Source organism: Coturnix japonica, chromosome 1 (assembly GCF_054131305.1).
Source record: "Coturnix japonica strain WE chromosome 1, WE-NBRP24, whole genome shotgun sequence".
NCBI classification, from domain to species: Eukaryota; Metazoa; Chordata; class Aves; order Galliformes; family Phasianidae; genus Coturnix; species Coturnix japonica.
In genome coordinates this window covers 38902960-38928912 of record NC_140663.1, presented here as the reverse complement: position 1 = coordinate 38928912, position 25953 = coordinate 38902960, and the positions used below count along the sequence as shown (strand labels likewise).

At 39.8% G+C, this 25953-nt stretch overlaps 1 long non-coding RNA gene across 3 annotated transcripts; it reads right to left on the bottom strand.

Annotated features, from left to right (window-relative positions):
- Positions 1-358: 358 nt before the first annotated feature.
- Positions 359-22369, bottom strand: LOC107311352 (uncharacterized). 3 transcript variants are annotated; one of them, XR_001554020.2, is made up of 5 exons: positions 10020-10137; positions 6907-7234; positions 1934-2036; positions 1547-1699; positions 359-609 (listed from the first exon to the last, which is right to left on the bottom strand). It is a non-coding gene; the product is annotated as an uncharacterized LOC107311352 (long non-coding RNA). The 3 variants fall into 3 exon arrangements; XR_014942943.1 differs by lacking the exons at positions 6907-7234; positions 10020-10137 and adding an exon at positions 22285-22369; XR_001554027.2 differs by lacking the exon at positions 6907-7234 and having other exon boundaries at positions 10020-10148.
- Positions 22370-25953: the final 3584 nt, after the last annotated feature.

Sequence of the window (25953 nt, the reverse complement as noted above, 5' to 3'; positions counted from 1 at the left end):
CCTTGATGACTGAGCTTGTGCTTTAAGGCAGTTGGTGTATGAAACTTGCTCATACTACCAACTCATACTGGTGTTATTCACTCTCTTTGTTGTGGTCAGGCTTCTGAAGAGGGTACGATGACCCTTTACTGCCTGGGCTAATAATCATAAAGCAACATCTGCTCCACAAAATTTGCTACCTACCTGAGACTTAGATAGCATGCAACAAACTAATAAAGGGAGATTCAGTGCAGTACAAACTATTTTGAGTGGTTTCAATAACCGGAGGTCCTCACTATCATAATCTTGCTAATGTCTGGTAGATAAATCCAGTGTTTCCAGGACTTATTTCCATGCTGTTTAGGAAAAACACAGGTTGTTTTTTGTTTTGTTTTGTTTTTCGTTTGTTTTATTTATTTATTTATTCATTTTTAAATTTTTATTTATTTATTTATTTTTCCAGATATGAATTAGGCTGTATAGACAGCCTAATTTGCTTCAGAAGGAACAAGAGCACTTCTCTGTGAGGAAGGAAATATAGTCTGTATATATGTCCCAGTCATGGCAGGCTCCTTCCCTGTAGGTCTGCATTCAGTTGACTCGGCCAGAACTTCTCTTCAGCTATTCTCACTACAAAGAACAAAAGGTCAGAACAAAAAGAGTGGACAACTGCTAGGATTTCAGAAAGGCAAGCAAAGGCAAGTAAATAGGAAACAAGAAAGGACATTGTGATGGCAGGAGTTACTGTAATGGCCTACGTACATTACTATCTGCCAAACAGATATATGATGAAGTCATAGGCTCTAGGTTCACTCCCTAATGCTAATACAGAATTATGCTTCTTAGTTCCTCTTCCTCGTCTGAAACTGAGGTAATTACAGAATATGCAATTTTTTATCATTTGTTGTTCTGAGGTCTTTTAGGAGGACCTAGACCCCGTCCAGACAAGAAGCTGGGCTGTCTACCCAATGGTGGTCCAGACTCACTTAAGGTTCTGAACTGAAGGATAGAACAGGTTGTTGTTATTCTGATGATAATAATTGTACTAGCATTAAGTAACATGGAGTGCTGATTGTCCTTCCACTGTTCTTTCTATTGTTCTGCTTCAAGCACGGAGAACACATTGGCATTAAAGATCTTTGATTAGATAGGCAAGTAAAATCAGCAAAACAAAACTCTGTCAAGTTAATATTTATTTTGTAAATATTGCATTATCAGCAAGAAGGTACAGTCTGTGCTTTAACTGTAGTTCTGCACCCAGCTAGGTAAAGAAGTAGACAGGTTGGGTACAAACTATTGGCCAGTAAAAGAGCTATTGTTTTTACTGGAACATTTATCACTGTGCATAACATAATAGTATTACTGCACTAAATACATAATCTGGTGTGTACCAAGGTCTTGCACTGTGTCTTGGACAAGTGATTCTGGTCAAACATAATGGATTTCAAGGGATGTTACGGTCAATTAACAGAGTTCAGAGAAACGTGTAGAGAGTATGTGAGGTTATAAATCTCAGGTTCAAACAACTAGCGGAATCCCATGTTCATGACTGCACTCTAAGACTCACCTTTCTCCAATGCCATCCACAGTCTTATATTTTTGATGTGTCTCTTGACTTGCTTCATTGTGTTTCAGTTTAGGAGATGGTTCTTCAGAGTCATACAGCACCAAGTCAGGATGCTGTATAACCATAGCAATGGAGGGCTGCTTCTCTTATTTGCTATGCATAAAATATCAGGTTGAAAACATTTAAAGTAAGAATGAAGTATTTACAGCACTAGCATACATATTTCATTTAATTACTTGGAAGAAGTTTGAAGCAAAACTCGTATGTGCTGAGAAGCAAAGTACCACAGATGAACAAAATATTTCATGTATTTGATCCTTCTGAGAAACAATCAGCACTTTCTGGCCACTTCATAAAATTTTTTGTTTGGTGAAATATTTGTATTACCTTAAAAATAATTCTCAGCAAGACAGCAGTAAATGCACAACATGGGAGTGCCTGTATTCTCTGCAATTGTAGAGAATTCTTCCTCCAATTTGTTTCTTATGACCTGTCAAGATCAGAAATAGAGTGCTACCTTGAAAAATGGGCATATGGTACATTCTTAAAATTAAAATGCTTCAGAGCTTAAAAGACAACAGAAAAGACATACAACTGCTTTTCTGATGCAATATATTAGATATACTGAAATTAAGGAAACAAAAATTCAATGAAAAAAAATTTGAATTCCTTGAAAATCAGATTAAAATGAGGAAAAACGAATAATTTAACATTTATTTTTAAAGTCATGCTGTTACCAAGGCTTTCTAAATACAGCAGAGTGTTTCAAAACAGTATTCTTTAACAAGAATATGTACCTTTTCATAAGGGTGTCCTTTGATGAGTTATGAAAGAGAACAAGAATGGATGATAAACTGAAGTTCCTTTCTAAGAACCAAAATTAAAAAAGCAAAACAGAAGAATAAAATCATCTGCCAACTTCAAAAGAATTTCAAAGCATGAAGTTCCTTAAGCTTGAAACCTAATTCAATGATTTATGCTTAAAGATACAGTGAAGAGCTTTGAAATCTTGAGAAAACAGGAAAAAATGAGTTGTCTTTTCTGTGACTGATGTCATTATGTCCACAAAGGATTTCTAATTGTGATATCCCAGATGTCTGGGATGTACAAACATGTCACACCCAGCGATCTTTTTAACTTTTAGTTCCTTTTTTTTTTTTTTTTCCTGTGGAATTGTGTGAAATAAAACATTATTTATGACCAAGTTTCTCAACTGGGATTTGTCCAGCTCAGAAGTCTCTTTAGCAATGAGGAAAAAAAATCTCTTCCCCTCCAAAAATGGGAAGAAGGCACTTGTGCTGCATAAACAGTTTTCTTCACCCAAAGTGTGTGTGACTCTGGATTTTGTTAGTTGTGACTGTTGCCATGAGTTGTGCATTTGTTGATATTTACTCGAGTTGGCCTTGTTGCTCCACTATGAGCAGAGATTAGCTGCTACCCGAAGGCACACCAGTCATCTGCAGAGTATCTCATAGTGCTTTAATTCCATGTAAGCTTATTCTCTTCCCCTAAGTGGAGAGGGTACTACAAAAGGCTAGCTCAGACAAAGTACCTCACTTTCATTTGTATAATGATGCCAATGTCCTATTCTACAACTCTACAAAAATTAAACACATTATTGCCCAATTTGCAGCTCTGGACAGATCTTCATTCTTCATGGAATGAAGAACAGAAAACCAACCAAACAAAAAACACAAAGTGAAACAAAAACTGAACAAGCAGAAAAACCAACAAAAGCTTACAACTCCAATAACAGAAAACTGAGTCCCGGTGACCCAGGTTTTATGAAGGTGGGATGAGCTGAGTCCCAGTGGATGTGAAAATGGGGCTGTTTTTGTGGCAAGAGTGTCAAAAGAGCAGAAGTTATGCTTGTAAGTACAAACTTCCTCTTATGGATGGATGAAGAAAGAAGAGTTTGGGAGGTGTGGGTCAGACCAAGTGTTGCAGCCAGTTCCTACTGACATAGCTGTTTGGCTCTTTGCACCGCACCCCATATGCACGTATCAAGATAATGCTGTTTCTTTAATTATGATGGGAGAGCTTGAAATAGGAACTCTTTAGCTTAGCGTGTTTGCTGAACAAACACTGAAAGGCAGTGGCGAAGTAAATCATTGTTGCATGCTGAAGGGAAGCATAGCATTACTTATGAATGACTGCATGCATGGCTGCCTGACTCAATGAATGAATCACCCGGAATAAGGCTGCGCTGCTCTAACTAGCACAGAAACCTCTCGGATATTCATTTATAAAGTTCAGTCATAAATATTGTATATTCTACAAGGCAAGGAAGGAAGCACAGTCAGAGCTGGTTAATGTGTATTATTTCCAGGGCTGGGTACTTTGTGCTGTCGCGACGCTTGGCCCTGTGGGATCCCTGTGGGCACGCAGCCCTCCGGGGCCATCAGCGCAGACATCTCCAGCTGGGTTCACTGACCTGATGGGTTGTATCACACACATTCATTAGAAACAGCAGGGCCATTGGAGAAAAATCATACTGGGAATTCAGTTTTACACTGCAGGCTTTTAAAATCCACAGTCATTATTAAATAATTTAAATATTTTTTATGTTGGCTTCCAGTTTTAAATAAAACTGGGCAGAATCTAACAGGCCAACATCTGTGAGGTGTTTACAGCCTGGAAATCCTATAGTGTCAGACTATCCAAAACATTGCCAATATTGACAATGTCAGTTGATGTACCACAGGACAGTGTCTGTGGCATGACTTACTTAATTCTGAAATTCGATGTTCCATATTACAGAAAGAAATGATTTTGAGAATGTTTCAAAAAAAGACCAGCATACTTCACACTCTTCTGTCTTTGCCTGAAAATAGATTTGCTGCTTTTTGTAATCAGCACACGATGATCAAAAGTCACTCTATTCCTCTGGTAAAAAGAAACCTACTTTCAAAGCACAAGATACTGAAAATCCACTAAATTGCTGTGAAAATTTTAAGTGCTCCAGAATTTTTTAGTTCTAGTCTGATTTCAAGCTTCACGAGTGGAAACTGATCTACACTGATAAGCTCTGATGTACAAATGATGATATTTATTTTAAGATACCACTTCAAAAACAAACATAAAAGAAAAATTAAAACAGACTACAGATATATCACTGCTGGATAATTTTTAAGTAAGGACGGCGCAGTTTTTTGGCTTTCAGCCTTGGCAGATTTAGATATAATGTATCTGTGCTTTGTGAAGCATGTCACACACAGCATGTATCCTGAAATTAAATGACAGGGCAGTGTAAAGCATGTGACATGAACTGCAGAAAAGAGTGTGCAGATGCTGGTGAACTAAATTGGAATAAAATGTTAAGGCTAATAATGAAAGTTACATTCCTAGAAACAATCAGGCTAACATTATGGAGGCTTTTTCCCCCTCCCCCTCCCCCCAGTAGGATGGAAGTAGGCTGCTCCAAATGAAATAAACAGAGGATTAGGCTGAGATGAAAGAATGAAATGAAGGCAGGCAGACTGCGTTTTCTCTTGTGCAGCTACTTAACATGCTCTGGATAAACTGCTACTGAAGAACTCTGCAGCAGGATCAGTGCTATGTCACATACAGCTGTTTATATCAAGGCTGGAACAGGCTGCCCAGAGAAGCTGTGGCTGCACCAGTCCTGGAGGTGTTCAATGCCACATTGGATAGGGCCCTGGGCAACTTCATCTAATGCCTGTTTTAATGGCTGGCAATCCTTCCTGAAGCAGGGGGTTGGAACTGAATGACCTTTATGTTCCCTTCCAACCCAAGCTGTTCTAAGATATGATTCTGTGATATAGCATGTGGAGATGCTTTGCAGGAGAGCACTACTAAGATCACAAGCAATGCTGTCCCACGCTGGCAATGTTGAGATGGACACAGCCTTGCAAGTACTTGCAGAAAACCCCCTCCTTCATGATGGGATCAGGAACCAGGCAGGCCAGGGGCAGCATTCAGGGTAAGGAGTTCCTCTCACCGAGGGCCACTCTTGCCCCTACTATCCCCCTGGGTGAGGATGACCAGTGAGGATGTGCTTCAGGGTAGGTGTGGTTATAAACTTTCCTCCCACAGATAAGATTCTTGCATGCTAGGTCACCTTCTTCTGCATGATCCTAGACAGAAAGATTAGTCACTAAAAAGCACAGATGCTGACCACAGCATTTGCTGTAACCATAGCCATGGTGACAGCTCCTTACTGCTCCTCTGGGCACACATCTCCTCTGGTATGAATTGTGAGTATCTTGTTGATAATGGAGGTTGGCATTTCTCCGGACGTGACATCTAACATTTGCTTCTTGTAATCGGCAAGGACTGCTCTCACTGAACAGAACAGAGCGGCTGTAAGCCACATGCTGCTCAGTTCAGAGCCCAGAGGAAATGGATGCACTTGCAGATGGGAGGAGGCAGCAATGGCTTCCCAGTGTGCCTTTGCAGATGCATTGTACTAAATCACAGAATCGCAGAATGGCTTAGGTTGGAAGGAACATTAAAGACTGAGTTCCAACCCTGCTGCCATGGGCAGGGTTGCCAGCCACAAGATCAGGCTGTCCAGGACCCCATACTGGGCTCAGTAGTTCTTGCTAATTAACTTTGCCTACAGATGGGAGAGTTAGTGCCAACAGCAGCAGCAGAGTTGGCCTGCCAGCCATGCAGTGCAGCCCCATCATGGGAGCCATGGTGTAACAATTCAACAGTTCAGTGCAAAAAAGGTGCAGAGATGCCCATTGCTGCTGGCTGAACTCCCCTTTTCTTCTGGCTCCTGATGCAGGAATTTCACCCTGCTGCAGCTGGCCATGCTTTCCACTACGCATGAAGCTGGAGACCTGCACAGGGTTTCAGAACAATCTCCATCTTGTGAACACAGAACTACCATAAATGCTTTGTGGAAATGCAAGCACAAAAAGCAGTGGTAGTATCTAGTGTAGATGCTTTTAATTGCAAAGTAGAACCCCAGCGCACAAACCACTCCTCCTTGCACAGCCATGACTTAAAGGTTGACTGCACTTGTGAAACCTCCTTGCTGGGGCAACACATGAGTGTCAAGCACCTCTTGCTCCCCTGACCCCTTTGCAAGTTGCAGTGCTTCATTGCCTAGCTTTCCCTGCACACAAGCTGCTTCTGCTCACACACACAGCTTTTAGGGCTCTGCTGAACCGTGTCCCCTCTGATGGCAAGATGCATATCTTCCTCCTGTTTGCTTGGTGCTGTGCTGCCTGCTGTAGTGTGACAGTGCCCTGCCCCATGCTGAGCTGGGGGGCTGGAGGGAGAGAGCTGGGGTAGTTAATCCAACTTAAGCACTCTGAAATGCATCAGAAAGATTTGTTACAGTGATGGAACTTGGTGTGTTATTCAGATATAAATCTGCAGTCACACACCTCTGTTTCCCTGGAGCAAATTGAGAGATCCAAATCTGCAAACCTCCAGGTTTATGTGTGCCTTCAAGGTCTGGGCTTTAGACCTGAGCCCGTCCACAATTTTGGGGAGCACAGGGACACACAGCAGGCAGGCCCCTCCTTCTCCAAACCAGCAGGGTGAAATGCAGCTCCAGCACTGTTGCTCCTGGTTGTAAGTGATGTTTCTGTCCTTGGCTATTTCAGAATCCAAGTTTCCAGGTCACATCTTGAATGTAGTCTGAGTGTACATTTTTCAATTTGCTGTTTTTCCTCTGGTTTCTCAGGCAGATTGCTTAGTGCAAGTGAATGCCTAAAAATAACACAGCATTCAGGTTTTGTATTGTTGTTTTTGTTTCATTCCCCCAATTCAATTTATTGGATCTGCTTTCCCGTGACTGTACGTAAGCAAAGCACTCTTTCAGAGGAAGCTGGTCCTTTTTAAAGCTATTCACTTCTATGTAACCGAGTAGGATGAGTCATGTAGCAGGAAAAAGAATCATAAACACTGACTCTGGCAATACATTGCTTCTATTAGTAGCAATTTCTTTATGACCTGAAGACTTCTGTAGCAGCATAAATATTTTAAATGGTTGAAGCAATTCAAATAATCTTCATTTGCTCAGATATTTAAAATGCAGCAGTGGGTGAGGAAATCTTGGTGCCAGCATTCAGACATAGAGCTATAGCTCCAGCCATGACTGCATCACTACATGGTCATAACTTTTCAGGTGGGTCTACAATGCAGAAGTCAACTGTTGGCCAAAGTGCACAGAACTGGAGACCTCTGGAACCACAATCGTAAGCCATGGCTTGACCTGATGAGCTATAGGAACTGTAAGAGCACCTTGCCTCTTCAGGCTAAGTGCTTCATTCAAGGGGTAGAGCAGCATGCAGGTGTTTCTAAAAGATAGCTCACAAGACCATTATAAATCCTTCAGCAGACGCTTGTTGCTTTTGTAGTGACTGTTTGGTAAGTACTCCATTCCAAAATAGGGGGATAGAGAAATTTTATCTACACCTGTGATTCTAAAAACACAGGGCTGCTCTGGTGGATCCCTTGTGGGGGCAAACAATGGTAAAGTAACTTCAAAGAAAAAGAACTGGAATGCAAAATAAGTGCTTTGTTTGTGGGCTTTTTCAGTTCAAAGGCTTTAAAACAAGGCAGAGACTGGCCTTCAGGCTATCAGAGTGGTGTTTTCATGGCATGAAACCAAAGCTACGTGTTACGTGTAGGTGTAGGAAACAGAAGGAGTTGAGCCTTTCATATACTTCACTTTACCATACAAAAATAAAACTACTTTCCTTAAGAACATGTAAGTTTTGTTTCTGATTTCTTTGCATTCTATATAATATGTTTCTTTGATATCTCATTTGAATTTGATGTTTTGAGGGTAGAAGCACCTGGCAGCTGTGATTATTACTGAAAACATAGTAAGAAACAGTGCTCATAGTGATTATTTTATTTGCAGGTTATGTGTGGAAGAAACCCCTCAGGTCTAGACCTAGTGTGGATTTGCCACATGAGATAGGCCATGTCTGGTCTAGCTTATCTCATAAGCACCGACCAGGATGTGACCACTCAGAGGAAGGTGGAAACATCCCTTCTGAATGTCCTGTATATATCTTTGTGACATGTATTCCATGACTTTGTGAGAGATGACACAGACTACCAAGCTTCTGCCTAATCTGTTCTAATACCACAGAGAAATTATGCTTAAAGAGGGTGTTGTAGCTCAGTCTTGCTGCAGACACAGTCCAGTGTTATTCTATTTACTGATTCTTATTTTCTATATATTCAGCAAATTATTTTAATAACATTCTTTCCTTCAAGTTGTTGCAATGTAGAATTCTGCTAAGGTCAACTTGGAGCATTTTATTTTCAACAGGAAGAACCCCTGTTGTCTTTGTTCTTTTTCATATCTTAGTTTAATCAAATTAATTGTTTTTTCTTTTTGCTAATGTTACATTATTTCCATCATAAGAACATTACTGAATAGATTATTTCAGTTATATTCTCAGTTAACATCATTGCTAGAATCTAGGCTGTCTTGAATAGAGGCAAAGCCATAAGCTGTTCCTTCTTTCCTTTCACACAGTATGATCTGAAATTTATGTAGGACTGTTCACATGGATAGATACTTGGAAAGGTGAATCAGGGTTGAAAAATCTGGCCCTAAAGCTTAACCAAGAGATATATCAGATCAGTTCTCTAAAGATAAATGAACTATGTTATTATTTTATTAAGACAAATACTACTTTGGTTCATAGAATAAACAAGCTTCCTCTCAGTGCTGTCATATGATATTCATGCTGGAGTTCAGTTGAACAAGAGTGCATTCATTTCATAATAAATAACTCGTGGTTATACAACACCTTTGACCACAAAATGTTCTAAGGGCTGTGTTGCGCTCATACCACAGTTACTGAAGAAAAAGAAAAACAAATCCAAAGAAAAGTGAGGCATGTGGTTAATAATGTGAGCAAACTGCAAACAGATTGCGGATAGTCTACTACCAAAGGCCAATTTTATCAGAGAATTTGTTTTGCCCCTTATTTGCTTGAAGCAAACACACACTCAGTACAGTGACAAGGAAACTGAGTTTCAATGTATAACTGACCTACAGTCACAGAAACTGTAGTAAATAGAGATGGCTTTTAAACTTAAGACCTTCTGTCCTACAATCCTTTGTTCACAAACTTCCTCTCCAATGGTGAGTGCATGAAAACAAACAATAGTTTTAATCAACTTTTTCTGCTGGGGACAGAAAAGGTCCATGTTTCAAGGCTTGAAAATGCTGAAATCCCCGTCAGCACATTGAAAAGAGCTTAGAGCTCAGGGATCTCTTGACCTGAATTTGTTTCTAGGAATCTGCAGATCATGTTTATTCATCTGTTTATTAAATTTATCGTTTGGGTGACTACAGCGTATTCATGGGAAACATGAAATCATGAAAGACTTATGGTAGTTACAATGAACACTCATTCATCTAAAACATCATCTGGGAAGTATCTTCACAATAAATTGCTTCAAGATTGCAGTTGCCTAACCAGATAGTGCAAACAAAACTGTATAGCCTAAATGATATGTTACTTACCACTAATAGTACCCAGCGAATAACAGTGATGTGCTCGGCAGACAGACAATCTGCAGAATGGAATGTGTCCATCTGAGCCATGCAGTGAACTCCCCCCAGGGACTTCAGTCAGACAGGGAGTGCTTGTGAATGAGGGGTAAACAGGAAAAAGCCCTAAAGGTCACTGAGGGAATGATTAGTGATAAGTGAGGTGATATCATCAGTGACTTCCTCTGTATATTTATTTTCTAGATATGAGCAAAGTTAGCCCTCACTCCTCATAAAATAGTTACATTTTTGAAGCATGAAGTTTGTCAGGCTAATTCAGGTCTAACAGCTCTGTAGCAGACTGTGGATATAGCTGGATCAAACAGAATTTTAAAAGATTTTTTGTCTAACATGCTTGAAGGTGAATCTAAAGGGATGCCTTTACAATATCTAGAAAGAGCCATAGATACCATCAAAATGTATGTATTTATGTATATGTAACTTCAGCATAGGAATTTCCAACTTCAGCATAGGAAGTTCTGCATGAATGTGCGCAAGAACTTCTTCACAGTGAGGGTGACGGAGCACTGGAACAGGCTGCCCAGGGGGGTTGTGGAGTCTCCTTCTCTGGAGATATTCAAGACCCGACTGGACACCTACCTGTGCGATGTGGTGTAGGGAGCCTGCTTTGGCAGGGGGGTTCGACTCGATGATCCCTAGAGGTCTCTTCCTACAATTCTGTGATACTGTGATTCTGTGATTTGTAGGCTGTGTTCTATATTCTCTTTTCTATGAAGGTTAGAGCTTGGATAACAGCACATTCAGCTCACCAAGAATGAATTCTCTACACAGGTGGTTTTTTCTCATATATTTGCTCAGACTTGATTTACCTCAGCCAAGTAGGCTGCCACTTTAGTCCTCTTATAATTTATTTCACTGCAAAGTATTATTGAAATACCATAGAATCATAGAATTGAGTTGGAAGGACCTTTAAAGGTCATCTAGACCAACTCCCCTGAAATGAACAGGAACACCTAATCACCTCACCATATCCTAGTTCTACATGATATCTTTGCACCAAAAATGAGTGCTCATAGGCCTAATCTTAGTGTTATATTCTGCATTTGTAATGTTTGTATCTTTAGGATCTAGAAGAGTGAGGCATTTATAGTCCTAGTATATTCAGTCTAAGTCTCAACATGTCTAATCCAAAACTTCACCTTGTAAATGAACATATTTCTAAAAATGTGTTTTCCTTTCTCTGGAGCCAATATTAGAAAATTTCCTGTTTTTGTTTGTTTGTTTGTTTGATTTGTCAGCAGCATATTTCACGTACTGGTTTGCAAACCATAGTAGCAACATTTTAGAGTGATTTCTACCACTGACAGTTCCTTATGAATAGGTCTTAGAAATGAACCTCTTTTAGAACAGTTAATTATCACTGACAGTCCTAGTATATCAGACTCAGTTTTAATGCAGTGATCACACAAGATCAGCCACCTGAATAAATGGTACTCATCACTGGTGAGCTTGTCACCTGAAATAACCCTGCTCTGCTGTACTGTCACTTCCATACAAGGAAAAGAAAACAGACTGCTTAATTTCTCTTCTAGCTGTGAGGACTTTCTACATTTCTAGTCTTATTAAAAAGGTCTCTGTTTTTCTTTACTAAAAAATGAATCTTCTTTCCTTTTAAAGTTTGATCAAGTGCTTTTTGGTCAATGGAAATCTCTTCATTTACTGCAGCAACCTTTCATTTACTCTCCATATCCTTTCACATCCTGTACCATTGAAGTTCTTCAATTTTAGACTTTTTAATGAGAAAATGGATTTTTTTTTTTTAAATTCTTTTTTGCCAGTCACCTCATGCATACTGAATCTCCATCCCTCTCACCACAATAAGCAGGCTAGATCCTTGATTAGCCAAAGTAATAGCAGATTCTATCTTACCATCCCTATGTACAGCCTGTGAACTTTTGGGACATTGAGTCCTGGGGCGAAGGTGTGATGAACAGTGCTTAAAACAGATATATTTGTGTTTTGGTGAGATGTGAGCAGTTATTCACCCTGAGGTGGAAGGGAAGGCACCAGAAAAGGAGAGGAAGGTTGGACCCATATAGGAGAGTAAGGGGAAGTGAGAAAATTGAAGTAAATACAACCAGTATCACAGAATCACAGAATCACAGAATGACCTGGGTTGGAAGGGACCTCAAGAACATGAAGCTCCAACCCCCCTGCCTGGCAGGGCCACCAAAATTCCATGCTTACTAGATCAGGTTGCTCAGGACCCCATCCAACCTGTCTTTGAACACCTCCAGGGATGGGGCATCCACAATGTCCCTGGGCAGCCTGTTCCAGGACTTCACCACTCTCCTAGTAAAGAACTTCCCCCTAACATCCAATCTAAATCTTCCCTCTTTCAACTTAAAACTGTTTCCCTTTGTCCTACTATTATCGTCCCTTTCAAAGAGTTTATACCCCTCCTGATTATAGGTACCCTTCAGGTACTGAAAGGCTGCAATGAGGTCACCCCGCAGCCTTCTTTTCTCCAGGCTGAACAAGCCCAGCTTCCTCAGCCCGTCCTCATAGGGGAGGTGCTCCAGCCCCTTGACCATCTTCGGGGCCTTCCTCTGGACCCTCTCCAACAGCTCTATGTCCTTCTTGTACTGAGGGCTCCATACCTGGACACAGTACTCCAGATGGGGCCTCACAAGAGCAGAGTAGAGAGGGATAATCATATCCCTATCCCTGCTTCCCACCCCTCTCCTGATGGAGCCCAGGATACCATTTGCTTTCCGAGCTGCAAGAGCACACTGCTGGCTCATGTTTCTCATCCACCAGGACCCCCAGGTCCTTCTCTGCCTAGCTACTCTCAAGGACAAGTATCACTGTGTGGCAGTTTAGAACCTGAATCTAACAAACACTGCTAGCATTCAGTTACTTGATTTGGCTGAGAGTCAGTGAAAGGGATGTTACTTAGATTTTTCAAAAATTTGGCAACAGAACAACTACGTGTGAATGATGTTCCAAGGGAGGATGTAGAGCTGAGACAAAGATTTCATACAGATAATATTTGGCTCCAGACTTGCAAGATTTAGATATCGCCAATACAAACACCAAGACACTAACAGGAAAGATCAAACACACCCAATGAATCTTTATTACATTATAAACATTGAGAAAAGCCTTCTAGCCAGCTGTGCTGCTCATCTGCTCCTAGGTACATAAGAAGTTGGAGATCAAACTGAATTTCCTCCTCTCAAAAAATTCCACCTTAAAACACTTCTCTGAAAAGCTAGCCTTTACACTATTTCTTTCCAGTTTCCAGATTGCAGCTGTAATAGATCACTTCCCACATCTCTGTGCAGTTCTGCAGACTCACTAGCTGCTGCCTCTGGTTTCCCGTTGAGCTGAGGCTGAGCTGTCCCCTGGGCCTTGCTCCAGCACCACGCGTGGACGTGTGCCCTCACTGGGGCCCTGTAATTTTTGGGAAATTGGGCTGCTGTGGTGTTAAGCTCCAGAAGTATGGCTTTGGTGGTAGATTTCCCAAGGCACCTTCATGCTTTCTACATCCTCAGTAATGTGCACAGTGCACATGCCAAACCAGTGTATCCCATCTATGCAACCATAATGAAACCACTGTGTTCATCTCACTACTTAAGGAAAATATGGTAGGGCTCCAACTCCGCATTGGCTAAGTCAATTATCTCACACCTCAATTCCCCAGCTGGAAAATGGGACCTGCTCTCTTCCTCTTATATGCCTGGGAACCTCTTCTAAAACAAACAGTGTCAGATCATATTTTCAAAGCAAAGTGCCATAGTAACCACAGGAAAGATGTAAACACATTTGCAGAGTCTACCAAAACCAAGTATTATGTGTTGATTTTCTGTAAGCTGATGAAGGCAGGGAGAGTGAAAAACCAATGTGCTATGGGTAAGAAATCTTGAAATTTAGGTATTGAGAAAGTATTTTCAGCAGCTATCTGTAATGATCCTGATATACCCTTAGTTAAAGTAAACGTGGTGGAGGTGTCATATATGTCAGACTGGCAATGACATCATGGTGAGATGTGATGCAGTGGCTGCTACTGTTGCCTCAGGCTCCTGTCTGCGCCTGACTGCCTCCGACTACTCCTACTCTTTTTTCCTTCAGCCACTCACTTTTGGAGTAAGAAGAGAGGAAAATATTCTTAAACAAAGTGATTTGTAAATGATGCTTGCCCCTTATTAGAGATGGGAACTAGAAGATGATGACTAGGAAGTCACATTCTCCATGCTCTTCCTGAGCAAAAAGACAAAAAAAAAAAAATAATTAAATTGCCAGAATAGTCTAATGAATAGTTTGCAAATCAGAAATATATGATCTTCCAAAGCCCCATTTCTATGAACTTGCATTGCAGAAACTGTTTTGCTTTCTCAAGAGAAGGAAAAGGCTGCTTACAAGACCTCTTAGTAGTGTCACACTTCTGTGCTTTCTCTGGTAGTCCATTATTGGTACTCTAATTTACACACTGACATTTTCAGAGGCATTTTCTCTGAAATGTCTCTGAATGTTTTCACCCATTGTTCTCGGTGAGGTGACAGCAGGTGTGTACAGAGAGATCGGCCACATGGGAGGGGTGCTCTGAAGTCTGCTTTCATTCAGGAACAGGAGGAAGGCTGAAGTTAGGCAGGAGGAAATAGATGTCACCGCAGCTGTGCCAAATATCTAGTGCATAACATTAACACTGGCAAAAGAGGAAAGGAAATTTAAATGTGGGGAGGGAAGGCATCTCTAGGGAAAAGGCATGTTAAAATACTAAGAGGAACCCAAAAGGAGTCTGTTTTTGATTTGAAGACCCATAGACCAGCCGCCTGCTGAGAGGAACTGAAAGAGGCTCTTTTGTAACAACAGGGGCTTTGAGTATTGCACAAGTGGCTGAGAAGCATCCTGGGACATCCACGAGACTTCTGTGGATAAATATAGAGGAGGAGGAAGGTGTTGAACACTGTCTCATTACTTACAGAGAGAAGACAAGGGTAGTGAAGTGTGTTTTGCTGCTCAGACTATTAACCTGGTGAAAACAATGACATTCTCTGTAGTCTGGGAACTGATGCTATGAGAGTGATGGGGACAAGGAGCTGAGTTTCCTCTGTTCCTGGGTTTTATCCTGACAGCATTTCTCTTCCTCCCATCTTCTTACAGGCCTGGGAAGAAGCAGGGGCTTGACACTGGCTTTGCAGTTATGATTCCTACATGGGTATCTTGATTGCTCTGTGAACTTCTATCTGCTTTGAAGGCAAATGTGAAAGTTTCCCTCATTTTTCTGGGTCCCATTTATCATAGTTCAAACACTACCCCATTCCATATACTTTATCCTATGCTTTTATCCATTTAAGCATCAGAAAAATTAAATAGAAATGTAGAACTAACACTTTGGAAATCAAAAATCCATATACGCTTTTTTAATGGTATTTTCTTTATTAAAAAATGGTTGCTCATTTTCGGAAGCCTCATATGACATAAACTTCACTGAAGACCTACTTTCAACATATACAGTGCAGCAAGAGCTTACACTGACTAAAACAGGAGCTATGATAACACTTCTGTAAACCAGACCATGAATCCATAGAGTACTGTAAAACTTCCCATTACTTTCAGGAAAATAAAACCTGTGATTATCAGGCTTTGGACTTTTAAAGAATTTCCTCAGCTTGGATAGCAATCAAGAAGTGGCAAAAGTAAAAAAAACAAAACAAAAACAATTCCATCATAGCATTCAAAACATATCTGCTTTTGCAAGTTGCCATATGAAGGCATTTGTATCACCTTAGCAGTGAATCGTAATTGCTTTGCCCCTTAGTGGCTAGATTCCTTGAAGGAGGATAGCAATATTAATAGTACTGGCCATAACTGGAGCTTCTCCTTCTGCTTAGGAGACAGAATTCCAAGGCCAAGTTCTGCCCTCATTTAATTTCATATAACTTGACTATGGATGTTCAGTGGTATTGTGGTCTAACTGCAAAACTAGTGTCACTTATGCCTTGCAATTCAATTCAGATAGTACACAGCATCATAAAAAGCAGGTTCATTCTTCTACACTTTATAGGCCACAAACATTGCAGGACCTCCTGGTGGGGATTAGCTCTTTCATTCCCAAAGTGCTTACCTGGAGTGCAGCTCAGGAGGAATTATGAGGTGATGTTATTGAATGATTTTCCTAACTGTTCCAGTAGACATAAGTGAGTTCCTCTCTATACATGGAACTGGCGTAATTGGCTCATAACAATTACTGCTATTTTGATAAGGGACCACTGCTTTTCTCTCCTGAGGCTTCAGAAGGTGTAACTGTTAATCTCAGCTGATTAAAGCGTAATCTGTATACCAGCTAACACTAGTATATTCACAAGAGACTTGTAACTGGGAACAGAGTAAAAGTCAGAAATAGCAGAAGTTTTTGGGCAGAGCACAGTGCTAGAGTATTCAGTCTACAAAGATCATTTATTGGATTTGGTTTATGTTGAACAAATTATTGGTTGATGATTTTTTCTATTTTGAGAAGAAAAGATGACTCTATAACCTTTCAGGGCTTTTTCCTGGCGTGGAGACCAAGTCACATGGGCTGGCTCATGTCCTGCTTCTTCTATAGCAGATTTGGCTTGAAGAAAACTTTCTGCAATGAGTGAACAATAAAAGAGTGTGGACAGTCAAGGCCACAGTGTTCAAGCTTGTTTCTCAGCTCTGTTTCTTAACACTAAAGGCATCCTTCAAAGTCTATTGGAGCCCTCTTTTCCATGATCCTACAAAAGTGATTATTCATTGTACTGAGTTACTAAAAGTAACTGAGCAAGCTTATGAAAGTAAATCTCTTTCTGTAAATACATGGTAAGGGGGAAGGGGCAAAACATTTCATTAATGAGGCTCCACCACAGTCCAAGACAAAAACAATGCTAAACTTCTGATTGACAAGATTTTAAGATTTTCTGGTCCATCTATTCTGCTGTCTCAGTTTAAGGCAGGAGCAACAACGAATGAAAGGTTTAAGGCACTCTGTTGCTCTGTGTCAGGCTAGACTCTTCCAGAGTGTCCAAAAGGAAAATCACAGAAAATCGTGACTATAGCTTTGCTCATGTGTGGAGTCCGAAGGCCAAATGGATTAATGGCCCTAAGGCTCTAAACGGTTTATCAAACAATAACAGGACACATGCTATACTGATACCTACATATCTCCCTGCTGTATAAAGAGCTGTGTTCCATAACTGACAATAATTGTGAAGCCAGATAGCTACATTAAATATCATTACTCATGTTCTTCATAACACTAGCATAGAGGCATAGCGGAAAAGAAATGCACATATAAATACTGTGTACCTTCCCCTCACACAGACTTTCTATGAATTACTTGCAACTTGTAATGACTGAGCCTTGGGTGGGGGAAACACAGTTTAGTTGCATAAATGCTGTAGGCTTCTCTAATTAAACACTGTGGAACACTGGGATCTGTTAAAATAAATAAAGAAGAACATGAAATAGCTTTTTGAAGAACCCTTTTACACTTACACCAGATTCATCCAGGCAAAAATGTAGAAAGAAAATTAAAGACTACTCATTGAATATAAGTTATTTTCTGTAGCACTTTTCTCCTTCTCCAGTGGAAAAAAAAAACCAAAAACAACACAGATTGGTCTTTTAGAAATATTAGGATATATTGTCTGCTATAAGACTAAATAATTTCTGTGCAAAAGCATAGATGCACATCTATGAAATTGTACATTCAGTCCTTCCTCATGCTTAAGTGGATAGTACATTATTGCTGTCAATTCTCTCCTTACCCACAGGCAGTCTAGCTTTTTTAGCTCACTATCTAAAGGGGCATGCTTCTACTGAGATCTTTGTATCCTTACTTATAGAATAGTTCTATTTAGCTTTTCAGAATAGTTTCCCACTTGCCTTTCCTGGAAAAACAAACAAACAAACAAACAAAAAACACTGCATTGATGATCATTTATTACTCATTGACTATTAACTCATGAGAAGATTCCTTTGACCTAATCATGTCCTGTAGCTTGATTAAGTAAATACACACACATGCTGCTTCTGAGAGATACAGTACAAGAGCAGCTTGACATTTGCACTGTGGTATCTGAGACCCCACAAACAGTATGTGGAGCACCAAGTCACGACCCCTATCCCAGACCATGTTTGCTTTATGTCTCCAGTGACAGCAGAGTGCTCTGGTGAATATGGGACCTATCACAAAAGCAGTCCTTCATTTCCTCTTGGGGAAGTTTTCTTCCTTATTGCCATGAGATGAAGACAAAAAGGGCTAAAAGGTGTAGTAAAGCTTTTTAATCTCCATATGCATAAAGGCACAGTTTTGAAAGCTGTTAAATTCACCAGTTATTCTCAGGTTTTGTGGATCTTACTCAGCAAATAAATTGAGAGATCAAATCTAGAAGTAATTTTAAAAGCCAAATCAAAGGACAAAATGAAGACTTTCTGTACAGGAAGCTCTTTGAAAACATGTGGGTGTTACTCATTTCACCTCTGAATGTTTTTTATCTCCTTACAGACCAAAATGTTTTTTATGTATTTGGCAATGAAAGTGATGGGGTTGTGAAACAGCACTGATAGTGCACTTTGAGAAAGTCAGGAGAGTAACATTTTAGAAGCAAAGGAGAAAAGAAAGAGAAGGCAGATCTGATAAAACTGTGGTTCATACAAGTAACAACCAGAGCTGCACCACATCAAGATGAGAGAGAAATAGCTACCCTGATAAAAAGGAAATATTTTGGTCACCATCAGCTTTCCCAGGGCATCTACTAGCACAACAGACCTAATGAGTAAATCCACATTGGCATCATGAGTCATTTCTCTCAGCTGCGTGAGCAGAACCTAAAGACTATATGTGCTAGGCACCCTGGCCTCTCCTATTTCAAAACAGCAGAGAATATTTCAAGGAGCTGAATGAAATAATTATCTGATTGGGAAATAATAGGCAACAGGCCAGCGTCTTCTGGAGAGAATTATAAATTGATGCCAGATAACCCATGAAGAGAGGCTGTTTGACTCTGAACAAGAGTAATGTGGCATTTGCAGAACAAGCTAGGATATCAGCTTGCCTCTATTCAATTCAGGATACAGCTCGGCTACTAAAGCGTCCTGTGCAATTGCAGTAGTTACTACGGCTGTGAGACCTTGACTGTAACAGATGCTAAAAAGCAACCCTTGATTGTAATGAGAAGGTGCAGTTTTCCAGGCCATAGAAAACTTAGCAGACAAAATACAGATTTTACATATGCATATCCTCAGATTTAAGCAGAGATATAGCTAGATAGAACTAAACTATCTTTTGGTTAATTTATGAGGAAAGCACTAGCAAAATAAAGACAACCTGTATTTCCCACTCTCATTTAGTTTGTTTCAGAGCTAGTTTTTGACAGCTTGGTTGAATCTACTAGCAAAATCATCTCTCCAACACTGTGGAGTGTCTGAAGGATGATAGATTAATATTTTTTAGAAAGTTAATAATGCTGTAAAAGAAATCAGAGGAGCCTTTCTTGACATGCTGGGGTTAGTCTGGCCATGCTTGGAAACTGCTCTGAAGTTCCTCTTTATTTGTTTCTTCATATGTTTACTTGTTTAAGTAAATGCAGTATTTTGGATAGTTTGCAAGGAATACTGAAAAACTGCAGTATTAATATATACAGGAGATGACTCTGAAAAAAGAGCAAGTTACTCTGAGACAGCTGAAAGCAGAGAACTTGAGATTGTTCATATTTTTTCAGGCATTTGCTGAACCTTGTTATACCAAGTACAGGATATTTAAAGTAAATGAATCTTGCACTTGGAGTCTGAGTCACTGTTTTCATATTCTACATAATATTAACATTACAGAAACCAGACCATGTACTACGTGCAGCCTGCAGCAAACTATTTTGCCCCAGTGGAAGATGAACTTTTTGAGTTTTTCAATAATCTTTACACTTCTGCATGTTTTTATGGTGCTCCACTCCTATCCCTCATCATTATGAAACTAATTAAAAATAGAAGGGTCCTGGTGACAAGATGCATGCTTAATTCTGCCTACCAGCAGGAAATCCTATGATATGAAATATGAAAACAGACTTTAGGAGGTCACACTTTAAAATGGAAGATGTATTTTGTAAGATTAGTTAGTAATGTGAACATTTTTATTCTGCTCATACATGTACTTGGACTCATCTCATGCATGCCTGGGGAGCTTCATTATTTTTACCAAAGCATAGATTTGGCTTGGCATGAAATTTTACAAAATATCGCTAAGGAGATTTATAGGGAAAGTACTAGCCTGAGTTCAATAACTAATATGACAAGGACCATAGCCTTTTCACTAACAAGCTCTTTATTGCTAAATAAACTTATTCAGAAACTTAAATTACTTTGAGTGACAATGATAACAAAAGATTTTACAAAAGCCTCATGTGGCATGCACTATCCTTCTGTAAAATAATACAAAAATAATTAGCAGGAAGCAACTGAATACTTAAGAGAGTTGTAGGAAATAGATCTGTAATGTTGTGAGGCTAAATTCATCCCTAGTGTAGTTCCTCTGACTTCACTCTGAGTGGAGGTTAGGAAGCACCGTGTGACTGCTGGGAAATGTCACTTCTAAGCTGACCTGCTATGCCATGCCCCATTCCTGGGGCTGATCCTGCTGTAATCTGCCAGTTTATTACGATCAGCTGTGTCAGAGACTTGTAAGTGTTCCCTGGCAAAAAATAAACAACTGAAATGCTTGCACATGTGCACATGAAGGCATATGTAGACACCAAAGTACTTCCTTCCATTGGTTAGCTTACTGGTAGTGGCCTGCTCAACTATATACATATGTGAGTATTTTGAATTAAAAAATATTAATTTTTTAATTTAATTGTGCCCCCCCCCCGTGGTGCAAGTGGTAGAAGTGCCGCTCTGCTACACAGAGGCTCGAATTCCGGGGGCTGGACTCGATGATCTCTAAGGTCCCTTCCAACCCGCACGAAACTATGAAACTATGAAACTATGAAAATATATATATATATATCATCCTTGACAAAAATTAGGAAAAAAAAATTGAACTTAAAACAAATATCTAAGTTTTAACAGTCATTATTTGTTTAGTCTGTCTTGAGGAGAAACTAACAATTTACTTTGAGTTATTCTTTTAGAATGTATTAGAACCGGGCATTGCTCAGCACACTATGGCATTTGTGATCAACTTCTGAAATACCTGATTGCAAAACAGATATGGGAAGTAGGACTGAGAGCCTGGAAGAAGGTAAGGGAGATGCTGGACTGCAGGAAAAAAATGATGTGACAAAAAAGTAGTAAATGATCTTTTTTTTTTTTTTTTTTTTATGTTTTATGACTACATTTACATTTCAACTCAAACATTTTTCTCGTTCACCGAACAAAACTATTCTCTGATTTGCAATACCTGAAAGTGAGCTGTGGTGAGCAGCAAGCCTGAATCATCAGCAGGGGCTGATGAGGAATAAATGAGCTGCTAGTCCTCTGCTCCTTTTCTATCTTCCAGATTTTACTAGTGTTATTAATGTCAGTCCATAATTGCTGCTGATAATTGAATAAGGAAAAATAAAGCATTGCCTTTATTGAACATTTCACCACCTACTTTGAGACTCCCACCCTTGGTTTTCGACTTCCACCCACTTTTCCAGCCTCCACAGCCCCCAACTCCATCCTGTTTGCCCATACAGCTCTTCTATCATCTCCCCTTCCTGACAAAAATAAATAAATAAATAAATAAAAATCCCTCCCACAAGTACTACTTACTTATCTAGATGAGAAAAAAAAACCCTTTAAAATAAAGTGATATGTGTCCCCTGTGAATATCTGTGTGTATGTGCTACAGCAGAAGAAAAAGATGTCTTTCACAAGCAGACATAGCTGTGTCTCTGACATTTGATAAGAAAGAGATCTGTTTGTGTGTTGAATTCTAAAGCCATTTAACGATCAAAGAGCAATCCTGATTTTATCTTCCAGGGCTTCCTCAGTGGTGATAAGATTAATTCTTTTAATGTTATGTTAGACTGCTCTAACCATAAATAGATGTGTAAAAATACAAACACGCAAGACTTGAGAACAGAAAAGAAACATTACTTCAGAGGCAGAGACCATTTAAAATTCATACAATATATACTTACATACATATTTTAAATTTTTTTGCCCCCTTCGATTTCAAATCTTATGGGCTCTTTGTTTAAAAATTTTTGTAACACTACAGAATTACAAGATTATTGTTCACATATATGGGGAGTAAAAAAGTGTTACCAACCAGGATTTTATTGCTTTCTGCTTCTTCTTTTCATATCTCTTCATATTCTCTTCTCTTCATATTCATATTCTCTTTCTGTTTCTTTCTTTTTTTTTTTTTTCTTTTTTTTTTTCCTTTCTTTCTTCCATGCTGTTTTCAGATTTTCAGGCATCTACCCTACTGCTAATTCTGTCTGCCTTCTGGGTGATAGATGGGATGTTGGATGCAGGCCCTTCCCTGCAGGAACTCAGCTGGCACTTGCAAAGGCGGCTGTCCCTAGCAGACATCAGTCTGGAATGTGGCAGGGGATTCCCTTCCAGAAGTCAAGAGTGATGCCGGAAATGCTCATAGCTATTAATACTGGCTTTATTTTTATGATGAAAATTTGGCAAGTGTAATACAAATAGGTCCATTCCTACCCAAAGTGCTATTGTAAATGTTGGCATGGGACCAAATGGGTGAACTGAGTCTAGTAAAACTAACCCTGTTCTCTTCCTCTTCTCCCTCCCATAAGTATAATCAATAGAACAATTAATGCACTGACATAACTTAAAAAAATAATTCTGTTCTGGGAGCTCATTTACATATTCAGACGTGAAACTTAAGTCTGGTAAACTACAAAACGCTGAGGAAATCTTTTGCTCACAGCATAGGGTAGCAAACTCATATTCTGTCTCTCACAAGGAAAAATTAATATCAGTAGTATTTATGACTTGTTAACATGGTTACATGGCTGGCTTATTTTAAAAATAGTTTTATCTGATTATTTCTTATTTTTTATTTTTGCAGTAAAATCAAATTTTCATGTGTAAGAATATGCATGCATAAACGATGAGGAATTTACAAATCCTATGACATGCACAGTGTAAGATCCGAAAATCTGGAAATTGGTATGCTATTCTGCTTTTCAGCAGAGCTATTTTGGCAGCTGTTCTAGAAAGCATGGCATTTAACTTGCATTCTAATGATTCCTGCATTCCTGCCATTTTTGTCCCCACAGTAGCGCATCAAAGAAGCTTGTGGTATTTTGGAAGTCAGGGTGAATACAATATTTACTAACTAGATCTATTTCTAGAGACATGTAGCTAGAGGGTGAGCAATTAAGGATTTGTCCTATACTTGGATGGGAGTTTATGAGGAAGTCTAGATATTTGACAAGCATATACCCACAGGAATTAAGCAGAAACTTTGCACCTAGTTCCACTGTCACCTCTGAGCTGAGAGAATAAGAAAGAGGTGAAAGCAGTGCATAGAAATAACAAGTAAGTCCATAGTTCTCTGTTTGAAGATTTTGTGATAAGTCTAAGTCTTGGCTTTACTGAGTTGGATAATAGAGAGGAAAGGGATACTGGAGAAACTGAAGTACATTAAGTTACTTTTAGAAGCAAAAGAAAAGGAAGAGCTGGGATTGTAGGCAAAATCTTCACGTTCCTGAAAGAACAATTTCATTAGCATGTGCTACTACTTCCTTGAGTCCAACAAGTAAACTTCATCAGCTAACTCTTTGTTAGCAGCCCTAGCATGGGGACTGATAATGACAATTTTGCTCTGTAACCCTCCTTGCTCTTTATTTTAAAATCAGAGGAACAAGGATGCAGAGCTGTACCTGAAACCGCTCAGTTCAACCAACAGTTGAAATTACAGCCAGCTCGTGGATGGCCCATCTGGACTATTTGCTAGTTTCTTCTCCATGCCCTTCTGGACCTCAACCCCTCAATGTCCATTTCTGATGATGCTTGTTGATTCTCCTAAGAACCGTGTCTGCCAGCCTCATGTAGCAGAGGGCTTCTCCTTCCTTTCTCCTCTCTCTTGTCTTTCCTTGTCAGGCCCATAAAATTCCACCAGAATGGGCACTGGAGAGGCAAAAAGAACTACTGCAGATGAGCTGCCTCTGTAATGCTCTGGCCAAAGGCGCTAACATCTGATATATGGTGCCATGATTTAACCTTTTCATACACCCTCAGTGAGACCAGTTGCAGGTCTGATGACAGCAGTTTAAGAAACAGATAATAACACTGTAAAAGTGTGCAGAAGCCACTCAGAGGCAAGAAGGCTGTCTTGAAAAGAGTATTAAAAAGGGAAAAATTAGTTTATCAAAAAGTACACTGAGAGATGTCTCAGCTTCTGGTAATTAGAACCAGCATGGCAATGTTTGTTTCTAAAAGATTATTGAATCTACTAGAGAAAGACATAATAAGAACTGAAGTTTTGAAGCTCAAGCTGGATGAATTCAATTTTAAAAAAAAAGAGAGCACATATTGCCTAACTATGAGTGTAATTTTAAATTTGGAAAGAAGCCTCCAGGAGAAGAAATAAGTTATCTACCTTAGATGTCTTTCTTGAAGATTAAGTTTTAATCGAGCCCAAGTTATTGGCCTTGGGAGAAGTGAAATATAGTGGCTGTTGTTATATTCAGAGTTCAACTGTATGACCCTGAGTTTCTTCCTAGCAGTAAAATATATGAGTAAAGATGTTATATGAGTCTATGATTGTGTGATATATTTGTACCACCACCAAGTGATTGATTTAGATAGGATTGGTTGTGTAACCTGTTGGTTGGGACCTCTAGCTAGCTTTTGGGAGTCAGGCCTGTTCCTGTTCTTGTATATGTCTTTTACATTAGAACTTTCAGGTAACAGAGGGCTGGGTGACAGATCCTACCCAGATGTTGGTATTGGATGTTGACACTAGCTGCTGGACTTCACAGACAGGTTGCTTTTTACACACTTCAGGTCTTACTCTTGTAGCTGTTTCCTCAGGTCTTACTCTTGTAGCTACACAGAGCTCTTCAACTTAAAGAAAGGGATATGTAATCCCTGCCCATGGGTAGTGAGTGGCATAATAGCTTAGATGTGCTCCTAAGATAAAGAGACTATTAGTCTGACACCCAGATTTAGGCAAAGCTCCAAATCAAATCCTAATTCCTCAAATGACTGTGCTGACCACTAAATAATTGTGTATAAGTAGATATTGACATCAGCAGTTGTTTTTGTCAAACAAATAGTGGGTTGCAGCTGGAAATTAAAGTAGCAATGTCTATGGTCCTTTTACAGTCAGAGATATGATCAGTATGGTATCACTGGAGTTTGGAGACATTCAGCTAATTGTCAGTTATGCCTGCAACTGAGTTGCCCACACATAGGCTTCTAAAGCCATTTAGTATCTTTCAAGCATCTGAAACATCTGCAGGTAGAAGTGGATTATGACATATTGGGCATCCTTCTTTCTTGGAGCGGCAGCTGGAGGCTGGGAAAGATGCTCCACAGCAAATGAAATGGCACTAGACTCTACACTCATTAGTTCTGCCCTCCCTTTGCATCAAATCTTGTCTTGATTACTCCCTCCTGTGTTTCTATGTGTCTGCTGAATGTGATGGGAGCTTAGGCACCTTGCACACATGCAGGCACCTCCACATAGGGGTCTTAATCTGATACTGAAGCTGTCTGCCTGTAGTTCTAGTGCTCTATGTTATGGCCACAGACGCTAAGGCCATGCAGAATGTACCTCTATAGGGATGGCCGATTCTGCCTAAATGCCAGAACAAGTGACAGATTTATCACATGTGAGCAATTGCACCCAGATGGCTAAAACATAGGGTCCCAAGAGCTCTAAAGCTCAGCCTGGCCATCCCCCATGAGTTGAAAACATGACTGATGTAAAAGCAGTACCAGAGGGAAGGTTTTCTAGATA